Genomic DNA, 22637 nt, shown 5'->3' with positions numbered 1-22637 from the left:
AGAGATCATGATAAGGTGGAAAGTGAATTTAGGGATGCAACGGGAAGGAAGGGTATTTCCTGTTGTAGCCCCTTAGAAATGTATTGGTAAGTATCTTGGTATTAACCCAATGGATGACATTGACCAGGAGGAACCTTATACTAAATTTATTCAAGAGTTCTGTAGAATGAAAGAGGAAAGGTATCCTTACCCCTTAGACATATATACGGATGGGTCAAAAAAAAAAAAAAAAAAAAAAAAAAAAAAAAAAAAAAAAAAAAAGGAATTTAACAGTGAGGAATGGTCGTGGGCTGCTGCCTGTGTTATTCCGATTTTTTTTGTAGTTTTAGATTAAACTCAGCAACATCTATTCTGGTTGCTGAATTATTTGCTATATGCGAATCGCTGAATTGGATAGGGAATAATTATTTGCACAAAGAGACGGTAATATTCACAGATTCATTGTCCTCTATTTCAATGGTAAATAATAAGGATACAAATGATTCAAAGCACTAGTGCACAATATACAGGAGATGCTGATCGAACTGAATAGTAATTGTAATTATTTAAAACTGCAGTGGATTCCAAGCCACAAAGGAATCCTTGGGAACGAATTGGCAGATGCAACCGCTAAAAAAGGGCCAAACAACCCCTGTGCTCTTAACAATCACTTGTCGATGACAGAAGAAAACAACATTAAAGAAAAAAAAAGGAAACAATAGAAACATGGCAAATGGAATGAGATGTTACTAAATCTAGTAAGTGGTTCGTTACGTTTAAACCTATTAAAGAAGATTTGGAGACAGCTTATTGTAGATATAGAAAAATAGAAACCTTATGGGAAATTTGAGGATTGGACATGTTAGAGTAAATGCGTATTTATATAAATTCAAGATGACATATACACCTCTATGTAGCACATGCAATGTGAAAATATCAGGATAATATTTTATAAAAAATATTTTGTTACATTTTTATATAGCAAGAACTAGAAACGATTTTGCATTCTCATTCAACACGTAATGATAAATTGTAAGAAATATAGTCTGCAAAACAAAAAGGATTTAAAAGTAAAATCGACATGACTCTAAAGTGAATTGCTCTTTGAATAATTTATTAGGAAAACACTATGAAAATGATGTACAGGAGAAGATAAACACTGCTGTTATAACATTTCTAACTAAAACTTATTTACTAAATACATTATAATTATCTGTAAAATTAACTTTCCAACAGAGGAATAAGGATTAGATTTAGCCTCTGAACCAACATTAATATTCTTTTGTAAAGAGACTACATTTAATGCAACAATTTTACAATAGAGAAGCCACAGGTGATTGTTTTAAATACTGTATAAATTAATGTAAATGTATTGAAATGTAAATGTTTTATGAAAAAAATTATATATATATATATATATATATATATATATATATATATATATATATATATATATATATATATATATATATATATATATATATACATACATATAATTATATATATATATATATATATATATATATATATATATATATATATATATATATATATATATTTTTTTTTTCTCTATAAAAACAATATCAATGAAAGGGTAAGCATGGATATTGTATTAAGCTTCATGTGGAGCAGTTAACATATCATTCATTCCATTTATTTACAGAATAACACTAAAATTGTCATCTGCATTCATAACATTTATTTACAGAATAACACTAAAATTGTCATCTGCATTGATTAGATATAATGTTTTATATTGTATCCTATTTACAGGGGAGTACATTGGCTCCAAGAATTGGAAGAAGAAGAATGAGAATTACAGTATAGCCATTTGCTCATTTGTTAGGTATGTTCATAGGCCTATATAATTGCATGTAATATCCGTGATTTAGCTGTATGGTAATATCTTAATATATTGATATAATTATTACTATTGAACAGTGAACGTTTACACTCTTGTGTGAATTAGTTAATAGTTCATACCTAAGGTATTTTTCCATTTGGTTGGCAATAATGTATAAATGTTTACAAATACAGTCTGATAGTCTTGACTCCGACTGTCTGTTACAGACGTAGCAAAGAAACTTGCCTTATGTCAAGTACAAATTAATTCCATGGGGTTACTCATTATCAAGTGGCCAATCATTTAATTGTATTCCTAATTATGATGTGATAATAGCGCGATAGCTGTCATTTCATTTTACTTACTACTGTACGCTAACCACTGCAAAGAAACGTAGCCTAAGCTGGCTACGCATTACTGAACCCCATGTTCCTTCCGTTCCTTCCAGGTAAGTAACTTTAAAAGGGTCTTGGGTGACCGTGTCACCTCCATATACTTTCTGCTGACACAATATCACAAGGGCGTCAGTTATTTTCATAAATCTTTGGCCAATTGAAATAATTTTTATTATAACTTTGAGTGACCATTATTTAATACACTTGTCGGGTATTATTTCACTATATTACAGGGAAATGTAACCTAGGAAAACAACTACTTTTTCTTATAGAAAAAATTACGGTAAAATTACAGTTTCAACCAATATAGGGAAACTGGAATAAAAATATATTTGTTGCATCAGAAATAGTGTAGTTCCAACGGATTTAACGTTTATTTTGACCGCAAACCATCCGATTTAGAGATTTACTATGTAATTGGAGTTAAAACAACAAGTTTTTCCAGAAAAATCTGTGTTTGTAACCGTGTTTTTATTGTTTTTGTTTCATATGTTGTAATGCAGAAAGACCCTACTTCATCCTAACAATTATGGGGGACACCAGGTGGGAACCGGGGTTTTGGTTGGGGGGGGTGCGTCAAATGATATTTGCAATAAATGAACACTTATCCTTCCACCCCCCCCCCATACCCCTACCTAGCCCTACCGGGGGGGGGGGGGGCTCTGCTCCCCTGCGACCCCCCCTTAAGGCCACAGTGATTTTCGGGGCACTACTGAACCTAATACAACCACCTAACCTAGGGCCTTGTACCCCTACCTAGGCCTAGCCCCTGCAACCCCCCCCCCCCCTTACGGCCACTACTTAACACATCCATCAAACCAAATCCAAAGTGATGGTACTGCTGTATACATTGTTATACTATCACCATTATAATATACTCAATAAATTAATGAAGCTTACCTTAAACTGTTGGTTCATAAAGATGTGCTGCTGCTTTGAGGAAAACGTGAAGCCGTTGTGAAGGTTCCTTGACATGCAGGACAATTTTTATTTTGTAAAATTAAATGGTGTCTGGCACAAATCCACTAGTTTTTCATTATTCCCCGAATAAGTTACAAATTTATTGTAACTTAGGAAACAGTCAGGACAAGAAGATGGAATTTCAACTTCTTGTGCAACATGAGATGACGTGCTTGCTATGGCCTCCATGTCTAAGAACGAAATGAAAGGCCTGGGTAAGATAATGTATTGTCGTGCGTTGATTGTCCAAACCTGTAAGACGTCATAGTGGATAGGCGCTGTGATTGGCCAAACGTGTAAGACTTCATAGTGGACTAGTTTGTCTGCGGATTATAGTGGTTACAGGGCTCATTTGAGCAAAAACAAGACATGAGTAGCGTGAGTTTGATCGTCGATATATAAAGAACTAGGCATTTGCGACAGATAATATACAGAAATACTACAAAAGACTTGCTTTACTTGGGAAAAATATTAATATAATAGATTTCCCATAATGGTTGAAACTGTTATTTTTCAATATTAAACTTACCCGATAATCATGTAGCTGTCAACTCCGTTGCCCGACAGAATTCTATGGAGGGATACGCCAGCTATCACAATACTAGAAGGGGGTGTACTTACCAGCGCCACCTGTGGCCAGGTACTATAGTACTTCTTGTTGACACCTCCTCAATTTTTCCTCTGTCGTGCTTCCGGCAAGACGTTCTGGGATACGCTTATGATCTTCGAGTATTTTCACAGCTAATTGGTGAAGTATTCTCTCAGATTTCAGCTGTCGCTTTACTGGAAACCTTCTTATATTAGCTAGATAGCTTTTATATAGTCCTGATTAACGGTTAACGATCTTTTGCTTGATTTTGGAACCCCCTTTGGCTAACTCTTTGGATTCAAGATGTCTGACATTTCGCAAGCCCCCTCCCATAGACGATGTAGGTCTTGCAATAGGCGTATTCCGAAGGCCTCGGTAGATCCTCACACCGCTTGTTCTGACTGTAGGGACAGGCCCTGTCAGTTAGAAAATCGATGTGAGGAATGCGCCGGACTTTCGGAACTTGAATTTGTCCGTCTTTTGAAATATTCAACTAAGTTAGAGAGAGGTAGAGTTAGGAGTTCTTCTCACTCTTCACTTTTTTCCTCACCTCATGATCCCCTACCTTTTCCTACCCCTGTAGTGGCTACCCCCGAACCTACTATTTGCCCTCCGCCTGATATGTCTGTTGTTTTGCGTGCTATTCAGGACTTAGGCGATAAAGTAGAGTCAGTGGTAAGTGATCATAAGTCTCTGATGGCCGAAGTCAAGGAACTTAAGGTCAAGAGTGCAGTGGGTGGAATTAGTGCCAGTGCTGTGACGAGTGCTAGTGTCAGTGCAGTGCCAAGTGCTAGTGTCAGTGCCAGTGTGGTGCGTGAGGATACTTCTGTGCGAGCCAGTCGTCCTCCCAGTCCGGGACCTCTTGCAAGCTCCCAAGCCCAGGGGAGAAGCAATGTCGAAGGGCATAAGGGTTCGGCAGGCCTTGTTCGGCGCACAGAAGTATCCTCGGTGGTTGCGGGCGTGTCTTCCAAAGACCGTCACTCCCACCTGCAGACGATTGAGCCCGTCTTTTTCTCGTCCGCTGATCAACTGTCAGGGAAGAAACGTTGGACTCAGGTCTCGAGACCACTTAAACGCAGAGTCCAGTCCGCGAGTGCTCAGCCAGGCTGCAGTCATTGGCTCAGCTCTGACTCGCCGCAGTCATCAGTCGACTGCACTCCGCCCAAGAGGAGTAAGGTTCTGCCACAACAGAGCTCGACTGTTAAGGCTTTACCTCAGCCTACTGTAGTTTCTGCCGACCCCAAGTGGACTCTACTACAGTCCATGCAAGCACAGCTTTCGGACTTGATGCGTGAGTGTCGGGCTGAGAGTGTTGCGCCTCCGCCTCCGCCTGCACTCCCTCCGCCTGCGCTCGCTCCGCCTGCGCTCGCTCCGCCTGATCGCAGTACCACCTGCCAGGCGTACGATGTTGAGCCACGTTCTGAGTTTGCTGTTCCCAGTGGTGTTCAGCCTCCGCCTTCCTTAAGGCAACCTTTACAATGGGATCAGGAAGATTATACCTCTCTTCCTCCGCCTCCACTTGCTGCTCCACCAGTGATGCAACACTCGGTTGAGGTACAACAACCTCTCCCGTCCTTGAGTCAGTCTCCTCAGCTCTCGCTGCAGCGAGCTCAACCCTCCACAAGGCTAGCACCACAACTCCTTAGCCTTGCGCCTCAGGAGCCTCAGCTTGCGAGACATTTACCTTGTTCTGCGCAGCCTCTACCTCATCGCGCTCCGCTCACACCACAGGAACAGGAACTTGCTACTCCGCTTCCGCCATCCGCTCAGCAAGCGCAACCCTTGGGTTCAACCACTCATGCTAGGAGTCAGCCTCCTCCACCCATGCGCCTTCCTTCTGCTTCGTCTTTTGTTCAGCCTTTGCAGTCTGAGCCTCAGGTTTTCCCTCAACAGATACTTGAAGAGGAAACCACTAATATTGTTCCTACTCGTTCTGACTCTGCTGTTCAGCATTCTTGTCCGATCTCTTCGCTACACTCTGGTGATGAGGCTTCTGATGATGAGGAGGCACACCTGGATCCCTCGTCAGACGTGGATGAATCCAAGCCTTCTCCACAGTCTATTGACTTTCGTAAGGTCTTGGCTCTGCTTAGGGAGGTTTACCCAGACCACTTTGTCTCTGCTATTCCCCGCTCTCCGCCATCTGAGTTTTCGCTGGGCATTCAGCAAGCTAAGTCCACCTATACTAAGCTAGTCCTAGCAAGGTCCTCTAAGAGAGCGTTAAGGATCTTAGGGGAGTGGCTGCAGACTAAGCAACACCTTGGCAAAACTTCTTTCATGTTTCCTCCGACTAAGCTCACTTCGAAAGCGAGCGTTTGGTATGCCACAGGAGAAGCACCAGGCTTGGGAGTACCTGCCTCTGCCCAGGCTGACTTCTCAAGTCTGGTAGACTCGCCTCGGAGAACTGCAATGAGGCGCTCTAAGGTTTGCTGGACCTTCTCAGACCTTGATCACTTACTGAAGGGCGTATTTAGAGCATTTGAGATGTTCAACTTTCTAGACTGGTGCCTGGGAGCCCTCAGCAAGAAGACCTCTCCTGCGGACAAGGATTCTGCCATGCTATTAATGTCCTGCATGGATAAGGCCATTAGAGATGGATCTGGTGAGCTTGCGTCGATGTTTGTATCAGGGGTTCTGAAGAAAAGGGAACAGCTGTGTACCTTCCTTTCCTCCAGCATTACACCTTGTCAAAGGTCACAACTCCTTTTTGCTCCGCTCTCGAAGTTCCTCTTCCCTGAAGAGCTGGTTAAGGACTTGTCTGCTGCCCTGATACAAAAGGACACACACGATCTTGTAGCCTCATCGGCTCGTAAGTCTAAGGTTGCTACCTCAGTCCCCAGGACTTATCGCTCCCCAGTGGCTGATACCCCTGCTACGAGGTTCATACCGCCCTTTCGTGGTAGAGCCCCCAGCCGAGGAAGCTCCCGTCCAGACTCTTCCAGGAGCAAGTCTAGGAAAGGCTCCAAGACATCTAAAGGAAAAAACTGACTCTCCGCATCTCCAGACAGCAGTAGGAGCCAGACTCAAGATCTTCTGGCAAGCCTGGGAGAAGAGAGGTGCAGACGCCCAGTCTGTCAGTTGGCTGAGGGACGGTTACAGGATTCCATTCTGCCTCAAACCACCTCTGACCACATCTCCCATCAACCTCTCTCCCAACTACAAAGAAGAGGACAAGAGGCTAGCTTTGCACCAGGAGGTGTCGCTACTTGTGCAGAAGAAGGCAGTGGTTATAGTCCGGGACCATCAATCCCCGGGCTTCTACAACCGTCTCTTTCTTGTGGCCAAGAAGACAGGAGGTTGGAGACCGGTGCTGGACGTCAGCGCGCTCAACGCGTATGTCACCAAGCAGACGTTCACGATGGAGACGACGAAGTCGGTCCTAGCAGCGGTCAGGCAGGAGGACTGGATGGTCTCGTTGGACTTGAAAGATGCCTACTTTCACGTTCCTATTCATCCAGACTCCCAACCTTTCCTGAGATTCGTTTTTGGAAAGGTTGTCTACCAATTCCAAGCCCTGTGTTTTGGCCTAAGCACAGCTCCTATGGTGTTCACTCTTCTGATGAGGAATATAGCAAAATTCCTACACTTATCGGACATCAGAGCCTCCCTCTACTTAGACGACTGGCTGTTGAGAGCCTCCACGAGTCGTCGCTGTCTGGAGAATCTCAACTGGACTTTGGACTTAATCAGAGAGCTGGGTCTGTTAGTCAACATAGAAAAGTCTCAGCTCTTTCCCTCCCAATCCATTGTGTACCTAGGAATGGAGATTCGGAGTCAGGATTTTCGGGCTTTTCCATCGGCCCCCAGGATAAGCCAAGCCCTAGAGTGCATCATGAGCATGCTGAAGAGGAGCAGTTGCTCGGTGAGACAGTGGATGAGTCTCACAGGGACCCTTTCATCACTGGCCCTGTTCGTCGAGCTAGGGAGACTCCACCTCCGCCCTCTTCAATTCCATCTTGCAGCTCATTGGGACAAGGGTTCGACTCTCGAAGCAGTCTCTATCCCAATCACCCAAGAGATGAAGACCACTCTCCTGTGGTGGAAGAACAATCTCCTTCTCAGGGAGGGCCTATCGTTGGCTATTCAGACCCCCAATCTTCATCTCTTCTCAGATGCATCAGACTCGGGCTGGGGTGCGACCTTGAACGGACGGGAATGCTCGGGAACGTGGAACGAGGAACAGGGATTACTCCACATCAACTGCAAGGAGCTACTAGCAGTTCATTTAGCCCTGCTGAACTTCAAGTCCCTCCTGCTAGGCAAAGTGGTGGAGGTGAACTCAGACAACACCACAGCCTTGGCTTACATCTCCAAGCAAGGAGGGACCCATTCGAGGAGCCTATACGAGATCGCAAGGGACCTCCTCATTTGGTCAAGAGGTCTAAACCTCACTCTGGTCACGAGGTTCATTCAGGGCAATATGAACGTCTCAGCAGATCGCCTAAGCAGAAGGAATCAGGTCATTCCCACGGAATGGACCCTCCACAAGAGTGTGTGCAACAGACTTTGGACCTTGTGGGGTCAACCTACCATAGATCTGTTTGCCACCTCCATAACCAAGAGACTTCCGCTGTACTGTTCCCCTGTTCCAGACCCTGCAGCAGTTCATGTGGATGCTTTTCTACTGAACTGGTCCCATCTCGACCTTTACGCATTCCCACCGTTCAAGATAATAAACAAAGTTCTGCAGAAATTCATCTCGCACGAAGGGACACGGCTGACGCTGGTTGCTCCCCTTTGGCCTGCAAGAGAATGGTTCACAGAGGTACTTCAATGGCTAGTCGACATCCCCAGGACTCTACCTCTAAGAGTGGACCTTCTACGTCAACCTCACGTAGACAGGTTGCACCCAAACCTCCACGCTCTTCGGCTGACTGCCTTCAGACTGTCGAAAGATTCGCTAGAGCTAGAGGCTTTTCGAAGGAGGCAGCCAGTGCGATTGCCAGAGCAAGAAGGGTTTCCACTCGTAGAGTCTACCAATCTAAGTGGGAAGTCTTCCGGAGCTGGTGTAGAGCCAATTCAATATCCTCTACCAATACCTCTGTGACCCAAATAGCTGACTTCCTTCTACATCTTAGGAATGAGAGATCCCTTTCAGCCCCTACGATTAAAGGGTATAGGAGTATGTTGGCTTCAGTTCTCCGCCACAGAGGTTTGGACCTTTCTTCCAACAAGGACCTTCAAGACATTCTTAAGTCTTTTGAGACGTCTAAAGAGCGTCGTCTATCCACTCCAGGCTGGAACCTAGACGTAGTCTTAAGGTTCCTTATGTCACCTAGGTTCGAACCTCTCCAGTCAGCTTCCTTCAAGGACCTTACCCTCAAGACTCTTTTTCTCGTCTGCCTTGCAACAGCTAAGAGAGTCAGTGAGGTTCATGCCTTCAGCAAGAACATTGGTTTCACGACCGAATCTGCAACATGTTCTTTTCAGCTCGGATTCCTAGCAAAGAATGAACTTCCTTCACGTCCTTGGCCTAGATCGTTTGAAATACCTAGCCTCTCCAACATGGTAGGTAACGAACTAGAGAGAGTTCTTTGCCCTGTCAGAGCTCTCAAGTATTATCTTAAGAGGTCTAAACCTATTCGAGGACAGTCAGAAGCCTTATGGTGTGCCATCAAGAAACCTTCGAGGCCCATGTCCAAGAACGGGGTTTCGTATTATATAAGGCTTCTGATTAGAGAAGCCCATTCTCACTTAAAGGAGGAAGACCTTGCATTGCTGAAGGTAAGGACCCACGAAGTAAGAGCCGTAGCTACTTCGATGGCCTTTAATAAAAACCGTTCTCTGCAGAGCATAATGGATGCAACCTATTGGAGGAGCAAGTCAGTGTTTGCATCATTTTATCTTAAAGATGTCCAGTCTCTTTACGAGAACTGCTACACCCTGGGACCATTCGTAGCAGCGAGTGCAGTAGTAGGTGAGGGCTCAGCCACTACATTCCCTTAATCCCATAACCTTTTTTAACCTTTCTCTTGAATGCTTTTATTGTTGTTTTTATGGTTGTTACGGTAGGCTAAGAAGCCTTCCGCATCCTTTTGATTTGGCGGGTGGTCTATTCATTCTTGAGAAGCGCCTGGGTTAGAGGTTTTGTAGAGGTCCTTTAGTAGGGGTTGCAACCCTATATACTTTAGCACCTTTGGGTTGATTCAGCCTCCAAGAGGAACGCTGCGCTCAGTAAGGAAGACGAACTTAAAAAAGAGGCAGAGTAACGGTTCAATTCGACTTCCTTACCAGGTACTTATTATTTCATTGTTATTTGAGATAACTGTTATATGAAATATGGGATACTTAGCTATCCTTTAATCTTGTACACTGGTTTTCACCCACCCCCCTGGGTGTGAATCAGCTACATGATTATCGGGTAAGTTTAATATTGAAAAATGTTATTTTTATTAGTAAAATAAATTTTTGAATATACTTACCCGATAATCATGATTTAATCGACCCTCCCTTCCTCCCCATAGAGAACCAGTGGACCGAGGAAAAATTGAGGAGGTGTCAACAAGAAGTACTATAGTACCTGGCCACAGGTGGCGCTGGTAAGTACACCCCCTTCTAGTATTGTGATAGCTGGCGTATCCCTCCATAGAATTCTGTCGGGCAACGGAGTTGACAGCTACATGATTATCGGGTAAGTATATTCAAAAATTTATTTTACTAATAAAAATAACATAATACCAAAATTACGCTCTCTTCGATAATGACACTCGTTCCCGTCGCAAATGAGTAGTTTCAGAATTATATATACATCTATATCCTACGATAATGGGGGACACCCCCAGTGGGAACTCAGTGTTTTGGGTTGGGAAAACAATTTGGGAAACGAGATATAATCATAAAACAAGCCTTTTCTTCTCTGTACATTACCTTCTTGAATGTACTGTATTATAATTGGAGGAAAATACAAAACAGTATATCTGGATAAACTTTGGAGGCGCCGTTGCAAAGATTATTCCATGAAAAAATACAGTAACCAGTGCTGCCAATGTCTGATGTAGATCAAATGTTAGTATTCCATGCTAACAGCACCCGTACGTACGTACGTTCGTGCATACTAGTTTTCGACCTGCGCAAAAACCCCGCCACCTGCGCAGAAGCTTTTCCCCCTCTAATTACTCGTTTTATTATCGTATACCTTTTAAAATCATCTCATTTTATATTCCCATTCAATATTATTTATCATACATTCTATTTTATCTTCCTATATTGGGTTTATTTCTTTAGTTATTTCCTTTTCACTCCCCGGTTTCATATAAATACTTGCTCTGGACTAGTTTCCTTATCCAGTTCATTCATGTTAATATCATCTGATTTTATATTACCATTCAATATTATTTATCATACTTTCCGTTTTATCTTCCTATGCTGTTTTTATTTCTTTTGTTATTTCATTTTCACTCCCTGGTTTCACATAAATACTTTCTTGGACTAGTTTCCCTATTTAGTTCATTCATGTTTACCCTCTAGACTCCGTTGTTTTTCCCTTAACCAATCACGAACCAATACGTATTCAAAGTTTACACAAAGGGGTTGTCAACTGATATTTCCCTACCCCCTTCCTTTATCTCTTTAAGTGGTCTGTTCATACCCCTTCCACCAAATCCTTTTCCTTTGAAACCTTTGTCCTAGTAAGGTGTCCGTCATTTCAAGTGAGATTTATTTTTTCGTATTTTGCGATGGAGGAAGTTATAGATACTTATAACGGCTGCAGTATTCCGTACCTAAGATCATTTGTTAAATTCCATGGTGATTTTTATGATTGTTCAACCAATGTTGATAATTTCCTGAAAGCACACAACGTAATTCCTCAACTCTTACAGTGCCCCAAGTGCCGTTCCCTCCTATCTTACAGGAAAGACATTCACGTGTTTTATTGTGATACCGAATCCAACATACCTAAAACCAAAAAGAAACGTTGTTGTGGTTATACCGTTACTTCTTATAAAGGTACATTATTGTGAAAAAGTTGTCTATCCCCATGCAAGATAATATCATTTGTAAACCACTTTTTACATAAACATTGGCCCCACAACTATCCTCATCCTAGTCATAGGAGTTAAGCCGTCAGTCTCACCCTCTTGTGATCCGCAAGTTTTGATGTCTTCTTTATAAAGGAAAGTCATTCCTCAATAGTCATTATATGTGTTTTGTGACCGGGAAACTCCTAGGTTAGGTTAGGTGGGTTTGTTAGGTTCTGTACCCTTTTTGTACTTTTTATATATTGTGTAAAACTTATATGGAAAAATTATTTAAAATACGTATGGAAATATCTGTCATTACTATCGATAGTAATGTCACCGTACCGTTGGTAACTCTGTGTATCATTCGTAATATGGAGAATTTTACCGTTCTTAGTAAATACCTGAGGTTTGTGACCTGTCATACTATTAGGTTAGATTAGGTGGGTTTGTTAGGTTCTGTACCCTTTTTGTACTTTTTATATATTGTGTAAAACTTATATGGAAAAATTATTTAAAATTCGTATTGAAATATCTAGCATTGCTATCGCTAGTACTGTAATGTCACCGTACCGTTGGTAACTCTTGTGTACCATACGTCAACGTTAGTAACACTGTGTATCATTGGTAACGTTGCTAATGTTATCGTTCGCAGTACATTCGTAAGTGAAGTGCCATCGTTGAACAAGTGCTTATATTTAAATATTTTAAACATAAGACTTACCCGGTAGTTATATATATACAGTAGCTTATGTCCCTGACGTCTCGGCAGAAAATTCGAATCTCGCGCCAATCGCCGATTGGATAGCCAGGTGTAACACCCCTGCGCCCTAGCGAGGTACCTAGGAACCATTCCAGGAACCCTCATATATTCCCTGCCGCGCTAGTGGCAAGATGTTGGATTTTTTACTCGCTATAACCTGTATATTACAGTTATCTTGGTGATGTACATTTATTTTTAGCCTTTGCTGGTTGGATTTTATTTTTACTGAGTGTTAGTGCTTTAACTACGTTTGTATCTTAACAGAGGGAGGAATGGGAGTTTTTTCCCCCTACTGTAAAACTACGAACCTACTCTTTAACATGACGTCACAATCGTGTGACGTAAGCAACATAGTACTACGTAATATGTTGCATAATTCTTTTCTTTTCTTTTTCTTGTAAAGAATCAAAAGGAAATCTAACTTACAATAAGTATTTAACTTTTAATATAAAAAGATTATATTAATTTTTTAGAAATTTTTGTGTTTTTAGTATTCGTTCTTTAAATCATCGATACTATTTTCAAAGATTAAATAGAACTAGCGTATTGTTAATTTTCGCTTCGTAGTTCTCATGAAAATACGATGCAGTCCCAACAATTCTTGATATCGTTGTTTATTTTCTTTCGATGTTGGGATTCTAGTATTATTCGTATATTCACTTATGTGTTCCGATTGTAAAGTGTAGCAATCCACTATTTTTGGAAACCCTTAAGATTTAAGGGTTGTTTACATATATATATATATATATATATATATATATATATATATATATATATATATATATATATGTATATATATATGTATATATATATATATACGTTATTGCGATATCTGTTAATTTTAATAATAACAAATCACTATTTTTGGGAACCTTTAAGAATTAAGTGTTGTTTACATTTATATATGTTATTCCTATATCTGTTCATTTGAATCATATAACATGTAACTTTCTCGGTAGTTATATATAACTACCGGGTGAGTATGTAGAACATTTATCTTTACCGGTAGTTATATGTAACTACCGGGTAAGTGTGTTCAAACATTTACTTACAATGAAAATATCAGGATAATATTTTGTAAAAAGTATTTTGTTACATTTTTATATAGCAAGAACTAGAAACGATTTTGCATTCTCATTCAAGCCCTTGGCAGTAGAGAAAGATCTATCTCAACGGGCAGGAGTAATTATGGTCTTTTATGTAAGAGTTAAAAGGGCAAGTTTCAGTGCTAAATTAGTGCAGTGAATTTATTCAGCACAGTGGACGTTTTTTCCTAGCCTTAGACCTCTTCCAAGCTCCCCAACCCCTGGGAGAAGGAATGTCCATCGGCCAAAGGAAACGAGAGGCGTTAGCTCACGAGCAGACGTCCTCTCGAGCGTTCCTGTTGACGTTCCCAAGAATGCTCGCCCTTGCCATGGGAAAGCAAAGAGCGTTGGACATTAAGCTACTAACATTGTTGTTAGAGTCTTGCTTTGCATCACATTTGCTAATAATAGCAATAATATAATGCTTACGAACCCACATAGACACAGTTTTTGTTCCAGAGCGCCAGTCGGCCATGAGAACCCTCTGATGAACTGAACACGCCGAGTGATGTAATGAAGATCATTTTACGCTCGGCGCTAAGTCTTTCAGGACGCTCGGCGCCAAGTCTTTCAGGACGATCAGCGCCTCGTCTTTCAGGACGCTCGGCACCTCGTCTTTCAGAACGCTCGGTGCCACGTCTTTCAGGACGTTCGGCGCCATGTCTTTCAGGACGCTCCGCGCCACGTCTTTCAGGACGATCGGCACCACGTCTTTCAGGACGATCGGCGCCTCGTCTTTCAGGAAGATCTTTGTCAGTAGAAGACATTGGTGATCACTTTTCTCCTGTTGAATTTGAGATTCTTAGAAGGAGAAGATCCTTATTCCTTTCGTCATTCAGTTGATTTAGAAACTCATGAAAGTTTTTATGATCAGTTTCCAAATTATTTTATGCCTGTGGCTCCACGTTCGCCACCCTCTGAATTTACACGTGGTCATCAATGAAGCTTTAAGGATGGTGGGAGACTGTTTAGAGTCTCAGAAGCACCAAGGAAAGACAGCTTTCTTTTTTCCTCTGAATAACCTGGCCTCTAGATCTTGTAGGCCTATCTGAGGTACGAGATTATTTTTATTATTATCTCTAGCCAAGCTATAACCCTAGTTGGAAAAGTAAGATGCTTTAAGCCCAAGGGCTCCAATAGGAAAAAATAGCCCAGTGAGGAAAGGAAATAAGGAGATTAATAAATGATGAGAATAATTTTAACAATAAATCATTCTTAAAACAGTAACAACGTCATAACGTCTAAAACAGATATGTCATATAGGGTGGAGGTCTAGCCACGTTATGGTCGAGGACCTTGTGGCAGCCCCACAGAGATTGTTACAGCCCCCTGGGTGGATTGCTGAGTCTCTCAAGGAATGCAGGTAAATGAGACATATAAACCTATGAAGCCAGCTTCCTTATCAGGTATTCCAGGATAGCAAGGGTGGAGGTCTAACCACGTTAAGGTCGAGGACCTTGTGGCAGCCCCACAGAGATTTTTACAGCCCCCTGGGTGGATCGCTGAATCTCTTAAGGGATCCAGACAATGGGGCAGGATAACTTTGAGGGCCGTGCTATTCCTTTAGGATGGATGCAAAATCTTTTTCCTAGTGAAACCTCCTTTGTTAGTTACTCTGATAAGGCCTCTCTGCAAAACAGACTTTGCAACATCAAATGTCTCTCTTTTGGGAGAGAGAGGCTTTTATCCGGTCCTGGATGTAAGTGCTCTCAATGCCTTTGTTCAGAAGTCAAAGTTCTCCATGGAGACATCGAAATCATGAACTATTTAAAGTCTCATGTCAGCCTGTCACAAGGCGAAGCAGTCTGACTGTTTTCGCCTTCAGGCAGTAGAGCCAGACTGCATAACTTCTGGCAGTCTTGGGAGAAGAGGGGAGCAGACCTTTGGTCAGTACATCTTCTGAAGGAGGATTACAATTTCCTTTCATAGGAAAACCTCCTTTAGTTTTAGCTCCAATAGATCTCTCTCACAGTTCTAAAGAGGAGTTTAAGAGGCAGGCTTTGTATCTAAACTTTTGCTAAATGCAGCAGAATACTGCACTTTAGAGACATCAGAGCCTCCCTGTATCTGGACGATTGATTTATCAGAGCTCTTTCTTACGATCTTCATGAAGGATTTTCAGGTAACTTTGAACCTTTCAGAAGAATTGCATTTTCCTGTCAACTAGACGAGTCTCTTCTGACACCAGGACGCTCGGCGCCACTCCTTCCAGGACGTTCGGCGCCACTCCTTCCAGGACGTTCGGCGCCACGTCTTACAGGACGCTCGGCGCCACGTCTTACAGGAAGCTCGGCGCCACGTCTTGCAGGAAGCTCGGCGCCACGTCTTGCAGGAAGCTCAGCGCCACCTCTTGCAGGACGCTCGGCGCCTCGTCTTTCAGGACGCTCGGCACCACGTCTTACAGGACGCTCGGCGCCCCGTCTTTCAGGACGCTCGGCGCCCCGTCTTTCAGGACGCTCGGCGCCCCGTCTTTCAGGTCGCTCGACGTCGGAGATCCTGAAGGAGGCATGACATTGAACATGAGAACCTCAGACTTCGTGGTGACACTAGTCGAATCGAATGTCGAGATCAAGGACGCCTTAGCTCCGATCTCTTTGATCACGAAAGTTTTTTATCGAGCGTCTAGCCGTAGTACAACGCTGCGACATAGCCGGTGATCTGGGTTTCCTTGACGCCAGGAGTCAGGACCTTAAATACATGTATCCTGATAAACACAACGTCACTACTTCCGTTAGATTTTCTTACACCATCACAAAAAATACTTTATTTAAGGATGGTGATTCAGAGTCAAGTTTTTTCGGGCTTTTACGTCTCCTCTTAGAACGGAGCAAGCCTTCTTGAAACTGCAATCTTTCTAAGATACAGAAGTGTTCTGCGAGGAAATGGATGAGTGTGTTGGGAAACCTCTCCTCTTGGGAGGGGGTTTTCTCCCTGGGAAGACTGATTTTTTCTTGGTGACCATTATTATGTCACTGTTCATCCTAATTTTCCTGGACCAGGGTTTGATTCCTGGCCAGTCAGAAGCTAGAAGCTATGATCCTTATGTGAGTTATCTTTATTCTCTCCATTTCAACCTCAATCTTTTGGGACAAGGAGAAGGTCTTGAGTCGATATGCATCTCTTATAGGATGCTATAAGAAGTTGCCTTCAGTGGTGGTTCGATCCAGTCAAACTTCCGGAAGGTCACCCCTTTTGAACTGAGGATCTTAGACCTTGTGTTGTGTCCCCTCACCTCGGTTTTGGGGTGGGAGCAACACTAGACAGTTGGAAGCTTCGGGACTTTGGACAGAGGATCAGAAGAGCTTCCTCATCACCCAAAGGAACTGTTGACAGTCCAGTTGGCTCTCGAAAAGCTTTGAAGGGTCAGTTTGGAACAAAGTGGTGCAGGTCTATGCCGATCACACCACAGAATTGACTTTCATTGCCAAGCAAGACGGAACCCACTCAAGGTTCCTTTTCGGGACTGGGAGGAGTCTTCTCATCTGGGCTAAGGAGACGAATGTATTCCTTCTAACAAGGTTCTTTAAAAAAGAGAAGAACTTCTGGAAGAATAGTCTCAGCTGGAGAATGGACACTCCATCGAGAAATCTGCATGAATCTGTGGCGACTTTGGTGTCGTTCTTGTATAGTCCTATTCGTGACTTACCAGACAAAGAGGCTAGAATCTTACTGCTCTCCAGTGCCAGATCTCAAAGCAGTCCACATAGACGCTTTCCTATTAGTCTGGTCTCCACATAGACGCTTTCCTATTAGTCTGGTCCAATCTGGATGTGTACGTTCCTCGTTCTATTTCCTTACAAGGTGAGACAAAAGTTTGTGTCACACGAAGGGACCAGGTGACTTTAGTGGCCTTCCTTTGGCCCTCAAGAGGATGGTTCACAAAGATACTGGAATGGATGGTGGACTCTCCTAGAAGTCTTCCATTAAGAGTAGTTTTACTCAAACAACCTCTCTTGGAAAGTTACCTTTCTAGTCTCCAAGCTTTTCTTCTGGCTACCTTCAGCCTTTTGAAACCTCACAGGATCTAGACGTTTTCGAAAGAGGCAGCTAAGTCTTTTACAAGTGCAATAAGAACTTCTACCATCAGGATTTATCAATCCAAGTGGGAAGCTTTAGAGAATGGTGCAGAGTCAACTCTGTTTTTTCTCTTCCAGTATCTCTACAACTCAGATTGCTGACTTCCTGTTTTACCTTCGAAGGAAGCTCATTTGTTCATCCTCTTCCATCAAGGGATACAGGTGTGTGTTAGCGACTGTTGTCAGACACAGTATCTTGGACCTTTCGATTGATAAAGTCCTACAGGAACTTCTCAACTTGTTTGAAACTTCAAACAACCAGGATTCACCAGCTTGGATCCTGGACTCAATCCTGAAGTTCCTTATGAGTGACAAGCTTGAGCACTTGCTTTCATCTTCATTTTAAGGACCTCTCAATGAAAACTATTCTTTTTTTGTTAGTCTGGTGACATCTAAAAGAATCAGTTAATTCATACGTTTAGTAAAACGTTGGCTTTCGAGATAACAAAGCTATCTGCTCATTGCAGTTAGGCTTTCTCGCCAGGAATGACCACCTTTCGCAACCTTGACCTAAGGCTTTTGAGTTTCCGAATTTTTCGAATATGGTTGGCGAAGAGTTGGAGAGAGTCCTGTGTCCAGTAAGAACCCTGAAGTTCTACCCAGGCAGTATGAAAGAGTTGCGAGGCAAGTCGAAAGCTCTTTGGTGCTTGATTAAGAAGCCCTCGTTATCAGATGTCAAGAATGTCCTTTCATTCTTCATCAGACTCTTATAAGAGAGGCTCATATATATCCCAGTGAGACTGGCCTCAGGTTTTTAAAGTCAAGACGCATGAGGTTAGTACTATAACAACTTGAATGACCTTCAAGCAGAATAGATTGTGGTGGAGTATTATGGACACAACCTTTTGGGGGAGTAAATCTGTGTTCACTTCACACTATTTTAATCGTGTGAAGACTCTTTATGAGGACGTCTACACTCTGGGACCATTCGTGATAGCGAGTGCAGTAGTGGGTGAAGGATCCACCACTACGTTCCCAGAATCCCAATAACCTTTTCTTCTCTTGGAACTTTCATTTGTTTTTATGGTTGTTTGCGGAGACTGTGTCAGTCTTCCAAAATCATTGATTTTAGTCAGGTGGTCAATTTTGTTCCTTGAAGAGCGCCCGGAACTGGTTATTGGAGGAGGTTCTGTCATAATGAGGTATATACACCGGTTTGACAGTCCCTATGAGATCTTCAGCCCCTGGGAGGATCGCTGTATCTCATAAGGCTAGCAGACATAATGAGACAGAGAATCATTGAAGTCAGCTTCCTTATCAGGTACGAACCCTTAAGTTTGTTTCAATTAACTCTTGAGAAAAATTCCAGATATACTAGCTGTTTCTAACCCTCCACCAAAGGTGTTAATCAGCTATATATATAACTACCCGGTAAGTTTTATGTTTAAAAATAGTATTTTCATTATAAAATAAATTTTTGAACATACTTACCCGGTAGTTATATATAATTAAAGTCCCACCCTCCTCCCCTCTAAGAGACTAGAGACATGGAATATATGAGGGTTCCTGGAATGGTTCCTAGGTACCTCGCTAGGGCGCAGGGGTTTTACACCTGGCTATCCAATCGGCGATTGGCGCGAGATTCGAATTTTCAGGGACGTAAGCTATATATATAACTACCGGGTAAGTATGTTCAAAAATTTATTTTATAATGAAAATACCATTTTTAACACAACATATATGACATCAGTGATTATATTTAACCATTTTAACAGAAAATATGTTTTCCTGTAGGAAATAACGTGATTTAACTGGTTTTCACCTTCATTTCATCCGTAGTAACACCAACCAATTCGTCAACTTAAAGTTAGCTGAATTGGTTGATCTGTTTGTTTGTGGTTGAAATGAACGTCAAATTCGGTTAAATCACGTTATTTACTATAGGAAAACATATATTTTCTGTTCAAAATCACACCCTGTAATACAATACAAATTTACCATGCTCTCTTCTAAAATGAGACTCCTTCCCGTCGCAAATAAATAATTTTAGAAATATATATAAATCTATATCCTACGATAATGGGGACCCCCAGTGGGAACTCGGGGTTTTGGGTGGGGAAAACATACTGGGGAAACGATATATAAACGCAAAACAAGCCTTTTCTTCTCTATACATTACCTTCTTGAATGTATAATAAACGAAGGAAAAGACAAAACAGTATAACTGGATAAACTTTGGAGGCGGCGTTGCAAAGGCTGTCTCATGAAAAAATACGGTAACCAGAACTGCCAACGTGTGACGTAGAGCTGCAGCAACGTTAGCGTAACATGCTAACATTAGCAGTGATTTTCATTTATTTTTTGTCATTCTATTGTCGGTTGTAGTCGATCCCGTTCATTCGTTTGTACATAGCAGGTTTCGACCTTCTGCGCATAATCTCCCCCACCCCCTATGCATAGGCTCCACTTCCACCAATAGGATTTCTTCTTCTCTAGCCGTCAAATTTAACTATTCGACTTCACACGTTTATTCAAGTATATGACTTGAACCAGTACATCTACAGTATTACCATCCCTTTTATGTAATACCCTCGTATACATATTACGTTTGACCCCAGTATTAATCGTTTTATTATCTGATACCTTATAAAATCACCTCATTTTTTATACCCATCAAATATTACTTATCATACACTCCATTTTATCTTTCTATTTTACTTTTATACATTTTGTTATGACCTTGTCACTCCCAGATTTCACATAAATACTTGCTCTGGACAAGTTTCCCATTCTGGTTCATTCATGTTTACTCTCTAGACTCTGTTGCTTTTCCGTTAACCAGTCACGAACCCATAGGTATGTAAAGTTTGTACCGGGGGTTAATATTTCCCTTCCCCCACCTTCCAACAAACCCTTTTCCGTATAAACCTTTGCCCAAGTCAGTTCTTTGTTAGTTCAAGTGACGTCTTTTTGCGTATTTTACGATCGAAGTTTTAGAAAATTGTAACGACTTCAGTAATCCATACTTGAAAGTATTTTGGTGAATTCCAATGTTGATAATTTTCTTAAATCTCTTAATGTAATAAACCAACTTTTACAGTGTTCCAAGTGTAGTACTAAAATAAGGCAAAGCAGTTAAGATGCCACAGACTCTCAGTCACAAGTTCACCCCCGTGACCCACAAGTTACGTCGTCACGGTCATAAAAGTATGTCATTAATTTCTTTAACTTTAATATGTTAGTTTTATTATATTTTGTTAGAGTGCGAAGCTCAACATTACCGCTTGCCAGTGTATACGAGGTTGATGTTTTATTTTTCTGTGATTGTAAGCGAGGAACAAAAACCGTTATATTTAACGTTACTAATGTTAGCGTAACATTACTAATGTTACTGTGCGCAGCTCAACATTACCGCTTGCCAGTGCATACGAGCTTGATGTTTTATTTTCATGCGAGCGAAGCGAGCTAATGGCGGAACAAGAACCATTATATATAATGTTATCATAACAGTGCGAACGTTATTGTAACGTGAGTGAAGTGACACGGATAAACATGATATATATAACAAAGGGCATTATATTGGGTTTGTGACCTGTGAACTTCTAGGTTAGGTTAGGTGGGTTTGTTAGGTTCTGTACCCTTTTTGTACTTTTTTATATATTGTGTAAAGGGTATGTGGAAAAATTCTTTAAAATACACATGGTAATGTTACTGTAGCATTGTTAACGTTAGCAATGGCACCGTAACGTTGGTAACGTTATGTATCATTGGTAACGTTGCTAATCTTATCGTTCGCAGTACATACGTGAGTGAAGTGACACGGAATTTGAACAAGTCATTATATTTAAGCATTTTAACAAAATATATATAATAGACATTATATTTAAACATTTTAACAGAAAATATATGTTTTCCTTTAGAAAATAACATGATTTAACCGGTTTTCACCTTTATTTCATCCGTAATAACAGCAACCAGTTTGGCTACTTTAAGTTAGTCGAATTGGTTTTTCTGTTGGTTTGCGGTTGAAATGAAGATCAAATTCGGTGAACTCACGTTATTTACCACAGGAAAACATATTTTCTGTTCAAAATCAGAATCTGTAATACAGTAAAACATTACCAAATGTCGATAGGGTATGCTGAACCATAATTTTTTGGTATGATTGTACTGTATTACAGGGCAATGTAACCTGGGAAAAAAACACCTTTTTTCTATAGAAAATATTCCGCTCTCTTCGAAAATTACACTCGTTCCCGTCGCAAATGAATAGTTTCAGAAATATATGTACAGTATATATATCTATATCTTACGGTAATGGGGGACCCCCAGTGGGAACTCGGGGTTTTGGGTGGGGAAAACATACTGGGGAAACGATATATAATGGTAAAACAAACCTTTTCTTCCCTATACATTACCTTCTTGGATGTATAATAAACGGAGGAAAAGTCAAAACAGTATAACTGGATAAACTTTGGAGGTGGCGTTGCAAAGGCTGTCTCATGAAAAAATACTGTAACCAGAATTGCCAACATGTGATGTAGAGCTGCAGCAACGTTAGCGTAACATGCTAACATTAGCAGTGTTTTTAATTTATTTTTTATCATTCTATTGTCGGTTGTAGTCGCTCCCGTTCGTTCGTTTGTACATAGCAGGTTTCGACCTTCTGCGCATAATCTCCCCCACCCCCTATGTATAGGCTCCACCTCCACCAATAGGATTTCTTCTTCTCTAGCCGTCAAATTTAACTACAGTATTCGACTTCACACGTTTATTCAAGTATATGACTTGAACCAGTACAACTATTACCATCCCTTTTATGTACAGTAATACCCTCGTATACATATTACGTTTGACCCCAGTATTAATCGTTTTATTATCTGATACCTTATAAAATCACCTCATTTTATATACTCATCAAATGTTATTTATCATACACTCCATTTTATCTTAATATTTTTACTTTTATACATTTTGTTATGACCTTGTCACTCCCAGATTTCACATAAATACTTGCTCTGGATAAGTTTCCCATTCTGGTTCATTCAT

General features: G+C 41.3%; 1 protein-coding gene across 5 annotated transcripts in view; it reads left to right on the top strand.

Moving 5' to 3' along the window:
* The first annotated feature begins 2041 nt into the window (after positions 1-2041).
* LOC137627619 (adipokinetic hormone/corazonin-related peptide receptor variant I-like) overlaps positions 2042-22637 on the top strand; it is a 649156-nt gene continuing 628560 nt past the window's right edge. For all 5 annotated transcript variants that reach the window (XM_068358715.1, XM_068358714.1, XM_068358713.1 and 2 more), the window contains exon 1: positions 2042-2270. The gene's annotated coding sequence lies outside the window, so the exon portion shown is untranslated. The remainder of the gene's footprint in view (positions 2271-22637) is intronic.

This window comes from Palaemon carinicauda, chromosome 35 (assembly GCF_036898095.1).
Source record: "Palaemon carinicauda isolate YSFRI2023 chromosome 35, ASM3689809v2, whole genome shotgun sequence".
NCBI classification, from domain to species: Eukaryota; Metazoa; Arthropoda; class Malacostraca; order Decapoda; family Palaemonidae; genus Palaemon; species Palaemon carinicauda.
Note: the sequence above shows the minus strand (reverse complement) of the source record. Positions and strands in the feature narration are given on the sequence as shown.